The sequence below is a fragment of the Ranitomeya variabilis genome, chromosome 1, assembly GCF_051348905.1.
Source record: "Ranitomeya variabilis isolate aRanVar5 chromosome 1, aRanVar5.hap1, whole genome shotgun sequence".
In the NCBI taxonomy this organism is placed as follows: domain Eukaryota; kingdom Metazoa; phylum Chordata; class Amphibia; order Anura; family Dendrobatidae; genus Ranitomeya; species Ranitomeya variabilis.
Window position 1 is genome coordinate 674,485,636 of NC_135232.1, and position 6,342 is coordinate 674,491,977.

Sequence of the window (6,342 nt, forward strand, 5' to 3'; positions counted from 1 at the left end):
TTCCTTTCGATTCATTTGCAGAGCAAAGTTTTCATTTCCTGGCCAACTAGTGGACAAAATATAACTTTATAACTTTAAAAAAAAAAAAAAACCAATTACAGCATGTACTAATTGAAATCTTTAATATGGTATCTGATCTGCGGGCAGAATGTTAAAGAACAGGAGAGGCGGTTTCCAAATTTGTTGGAAAAGATTCAGTCCTACTTGTACTATTTAAACTTTTTGCTCTATGCTGAAGAGTCCAGTGGGCGGTCCTCTGTATTGACCAGAAGCTCTCAATCAAAGAAACACCCACTGGACTGGTAAACAGAGAGCATCAACTTATTAAAAATACAAGTTTTTCTTAATCTATTCCTGCACTTAAGATCAAAGATTCAGTACAACTTGTATAATAATAATAATGTACTGTTCTACTCCTAAGAGTCCAGTGGGCGGCCTTTGACATTGACCAGTAGCTCTCAATCACAAAAAACTGCCCATTGGACTCCTAAGAGTAGAGCAGTACATTAATAAAATACAAGTTGTACTGAATCTTTGATATAAAGTGTAGGAATAGATTCTATAACTTGTATTTTTATTAAGTTGATGCTCTGTTTATCAGTCCAGTGGGCATGTTTGTGATTGAGAGCTATTGGTCAAAGCAAAGGACCACCCACTTGTTTTTTTGTTTTTTTTTGTGCTAAGCTTAAAAGTAAAGTGCTACTGAATCTTTTCCTATAAACTTATATATCAATCTTCTCAGCAGCTCCTTCTCTGACATTCTTAAAATAATAAGGGGGCCAAAATGTACACTGTGGCAGGTTCCCTTTAAGGAATTACTTTCAGTGTAACTGTCATTTTATAAAACTTTTATCGTACTCAGAACTATGCATTAACACATGTGGAATTATATACTTAACAAAAAAGTGTGAGACAACTGAAATTGTCTTATGTTCTAGGTTCTTCAAAGTAGCCACCTTTTGCTTTGATGACTGCTTTGCACACTCTTGGCATTCTCTTGATGAGCTTCAAGAAGAAGTCACCGGGAATGGTTTTCACTTCACAGGTGCGCCCTGTCAGGTTTAATAAGTGGGATTTCTTGCCTTATAAATGGGGTTGGGACCATCAGTTGTGTTGTGCAGAAGTCTGGTGGATACACAGCTGATAGTCCTACTGAATAGACTGTTAGAATTTGTATTATGGCAAGAAAAAAGCAGCTAAGTAAAGAAAAACGAGTGGCCATCATTACTTTAAGAAATGAAGGTCCGTCAGTGCGAAAAATTGGGAAAACTTTGAAAGTGTCCCCAAGTGCAGTGGCAAAAACCATCAAGCGCTACAAAGAAACTGGCTCACATGAGGACCGCTCCAGGAAAGGAAGACCAAGAGTCACCTCTGCTTCTGAGGATAAGTTTATCCGAGTCACCAGCCTCAGAAATCGCAGGTTAACAGCAGCTCTGATTAGAGACCAGGTCAATGCCACACAGAGTTCTAGCAGCAGACACATCTCTACAACAACTGTTAAGAGGAGACTTTGTGCAGCAGGCCTTCATGGTAAAATAGCTGCTAGGAAACCACTGCTAAGGACAGGCAACAAGCAGAAGAGACTTGTTTGGGCTAAAGAACACAAGGAATGGACATTAGACCAGTGGAAATCTGTGCTTTGGTCTGATGAGTCCAAATTTGGGCTCTTTGGTTCCAACCACCGTGTCTTTGTGCGACGCAGAAAAGGTGAATGGATGGACTCTACATGCCTGGTTCCCACCGTGACGCATGGAGGAGGAGGTGTGATGGTGTGGGGGTGCTTTGCTGGTGACACTGTTGGGGATTTATTCAAAATTGAAGGCATACTGAACCAGCATGGCCACCACAGCATCTTGCAGCGGCATGCTATTCCATCCGGTTTGCGTTTAGTTGGACCATCATTTATTTTTCAACAGGAAAATGACCCCAAACACACCTCCAGGCTGAATAAGGGCTATGTGACCAAGAAGGAGAGTGATGGGGTGCTACGCCAGATGACCTGATAGTTTGGGGTGAGCTGGACCGCAGAGTGAAGTCAAAAGGGCCAACAAGTGCTAAGCATCTCTGGGAACTCCTTCAAGATTGTTGGAAGACCATTCCCGGTGACTACATCTTGAAGCTCATCAAGAGAATGCCAAGAGTGTGCAAAGCAGTCATCAAAGCAAAAGGTGGCTACTTTGAAGGACCTAGACTATAAGACATAATTTCAGTTGTTTCACACTTTTTTGTTAAGTATAGAATTCCACATGTGTTAATTCATAGTTTTGATGCCTTCAGTGTGAATGTACAATTTTCATAGTCATGAAAATACAGAAAAATCTTTAAATGAGAAGGTGTGTCCAAACTTTTGGTGTGTGTGTGTGTGTGTGTGTGTGTGTGTGTGTGTGTGTGTGTGTGTGTGTGTGTGTATGTATGTATGTATATATCTATATCCTTAAAAAAGGCATATGAATAGAAAAAAGGCCTGTATATATTTTTTTTCTTCCAGAAATAACATCACTGTTATCCGTAGGTTACATGTGGCGAATAGGAAAGAACTGTAATATCTGAAATGACCCATGCTGTTTCTGTAAAAGAGCAATTTTTTTTTTTTAATATTCTTTCCAACCCTTTTAAAATAAACCACAGCCATAAGACATTTCAGCCTTGATTATAATCAGGTGTGACCTTGGAAATATACCACAGCTTATTTTAGAGCTACCCTATAGTTTTCCTTTGTTTTGGGGGGAAAGAAAAAAAAAAAATCAAAAATAGGATTTTTTTTTTTAATCTGTTTAAAACCCTGGAATATTTACAGTGAAATTTTTTGTTTTCATTTTTTCCCCCCATGTTTTGATTTGCCATCTTGAAGTCATCACAGATTGCGTCTCAGGTACTCCTCGGGGGGCACATGGCCCATGGGTAAAGAAATATAGACAGCGTCACAGCGCAAGGGCTTAACTACAGGGCTTTAAGCAACTAAATGCAATGACTTGATGTCACACTTCCCATGACTTGTGTCCTCGATCTCATTACCGCGTCCTCGCTCTGAATGTACCTGTATTGTTCCTCTGCATCTGTTAAGCTGCAATCCATTCAGTTCTGAATAAAATCTGGGGTGTGCTTACCATCGGACCACCCATGGCATCTGTAGGTCCCTTCTTGCTGCAGAAATCTGTTTGTTCCTTTTCTGATTATCATCATAAGATGATTATAGGTTCTGGAAAATCTGAGCTACAGCTAGAGAAGACTTTTCTTTTTTTTTTCCAGGACAGGGACACAAGAGTATCTTTGAGATCTTGGTTTAGGAAAGAGGGAAGTACCACCTATCCATAGTCCCACCTTTGACCAATAGATGAGGTTTACTGTCTCTTTGAGATTTTTTTTTTCTTAAAGGGAATGTGTCATCAGAAAATGACTTATTGTTTCAATCTGTTTTTTGTTAAATGTTTTCTTTGTATTTATTTTTTTCATGTCGCTGCAAAAAAAAATCTTAAGCTTCACAATACAGTAAATTATTAAGAGTTGTCCACCTTTTGGTTACTTGTTTAAATGCATTTCATTGAGGCAAAAAAAATCAATTTTGCAATTAGGTTTCATTTAAAAATGGTATGCCGTTTGGCTTTTGTAGCCTGTGTTACACTACACTATGTTACACTGCAAATTTGAGTTAACTGAGAATCCATCAGTGAGCCCACGATGACTATCTAATCGAGAGTTAGTAACTCTTATCAGTTTTTTTGTTTTCTGAGCTCCTCTGATGTGGTCTGAGGTCATAATCAGCAAAGTGGAATGTGCAAGGAAACAAAGAACCTGTAAAAGCCAAACTAAACATTTTTTTTTTTAAGAAAAGCAAATTGCAACATTTTTTTAGCCTCATATACAAAAAGAAACTCCTTCTTTTTGGACAATTAGTAGTAATAGACATTGTATGTTTGCTTTGATGAGACCTTGCTTAGAAGGTGCCTATATAAATGTCAATGTGAAGGTAGAGGGAGGAGGTGAGCTTTGACATCACCTATTGTGACTGGTGGATCCTGTGACAGATAATATAAGATATTTTAATACTGTCTATGGTGACAGTGAGATTGCTGAAAAGTCTTCCTTGCAGAAAAATAAGTACCGTATATACTCGAGTATAAGCCAAGATTTTCAGCCCACTTTTTTGGGCTGAAAGTGACCCTCTCGGCTTATACTCGAGTCAGTGTCGGTGTGGGGTCGGCGGGTGAGGGGGAGCGGCGGCTGTGATATACTTACCTGCTCCTGGCACTGTCCCTGCTTGTCCCATGGTCTCCGGGCAGCTCCTCCTGTGTTCAGCGGTCACGTGGTACCGCTCATTAAAGTAATGAATATGCACGCATATTCATTACTGTAATGAGCGGTACGTGACTGCTGAACACAGGAAGATGCCGCCGGCTCCCGGAGACCATCTGACAGTGAGACGCTGCCAGGGACCGCGCCGGGAGCAGGTGAGTATATCAGGGGAGGGGGAGCATTGCGCGATAGTCACCTTCCTCATTCCATCGCTGCGCGCTGCTCTGTCTTTTGTCCTCTGGCTGTGACTGTACAGGTCAGAGGGCGCGATGACACGATTAGTGTGTGCGCTGCCCTCTGCCTGAACAGTCAGTGCCGAGGATGGAAGATAGAGCAGCAATGGAACATGGAAGGTGACTATCGCAAGTATCGGGGGCCTGAGCGAAGAGAGGTGAGTATGTGATTTTTTTATTTTAATCGCAGCAACAGCAAATGGGGCAAATGTATGGAGCATCTTATGGGGCATATATGAGGAGCATCTTATGGGGCATAATGTGTGGAGCATCTCATGGGGCCCCTAATGTATGGAGCATCTCATGGGGCCCCTAATGTGTGGAGCAACTCATGGGGCCACAATGTATGGAGCATCGTATGGGGCCATAATGTGTGGAGCATCTTATGGGGCATATATGAGGAGCATCTTATGGGGCATATATGAGGAGCATCTTATGGGGCATAATGTGTGGAGCATCTCATGGGGCCCCTAATGTGTGGAGCATCTCATGGGGCCACAATGTATGGAGCATCGTATGGGGCCATAATGTGTGGAGCATCTTATGGGGCATATATGAGGAGCATCTTATGGGGCATAATGTGTGGAGCATCTCATGGGGCCCCTAATGTGTGGAGCATCTCATGGGGCCACAATGTATGGAGTATCGTATGGGGCCATAATGTGTGGAGCATCTCATGGGGCCATAATGTGTGGAGCATCTCATGGGGCCATAATGTGTGGAGCATCTCATGGGGCCATAATGTGTGGAGCATCTCATGGGGCCATAATGTGTGGAGCATCTCATGGGGCCATAATGTGTGGAGCATCTCATGGGGCCATAATGTGTGGAGCATCTCATGGGGCCATAATGTGTGGAGCATCTCATGGGGCCATAATGTGTGGAGCATCTTATGGGGCCATCAACCTTTATGCAGTACTGTATGGGGCAAATGTTTCTATGGAGCATTTTATGGGGCCATTATCAACCTTTGTGCAGCATTATATGGGGCATATTTTAAAATGGAGCATCTTATAGGGCCCATCATGAACTATATGGAGCATTATATGGGGCTCCTGATTCAATATGGATATTCAAAAACACTTAACCTTCTGATGTCTCAATTAATTTTACTTTTATTGCTATCTATTTTTATTTTTGACGTTAACCGGTAGCTGCTGCATTTCCCACCCTAGGCTTATACTCGAGTCAATAAGTTTTCCCAGTTTTTTGTGGCAAAATTAGGGGGGGTCAGCTTATAATCAGGTCGGCTTATACTCGAGTATATACGGTAAGTTCAGTGTAAAATCTGTAAGATTTCTGATTTTTAAAAAAAAAAAAATTTTTAATCTGCCAAAGTGATTAAAAAAAATCTTCTTTATCGCTTCATTGGGGGACTGTTATGGGGTTACCGCAATAGTGTGGAGCCAGAAGACCACAGCGTCTGAATTATCCTACGCTCCTACTCCGGCGCTGAGAAGCACTTCTCATTCATTTTGAATGTGTTTTTCTTCTGGCAGAACAGGGGTTAATCGGCCATGTTGGAAATCCCTGTGCTCATAGCTGAGCTCGGTTAGCCACTTCTTTTCCCTTTATAATCTGGACTTTCTTAACTCTGTCAGAGCTAGCATTTGCTGCATGGCTAACGGACGGAGAGGAGTTCATACGAGTAGTAGAGTTGGAGGAGTTATTAGTGACTTGCTTGGTTTGTATGCATGGTAATTCCTTATCCTTCTCTGTTTTGGTTTATTCCCCATCCTCCACTCCCCACTGCATTCCTCTGTTATATGTGAGTGAATATTTGTATGCCTGGAGTTTTCTGTTATCCGTGGTTTGT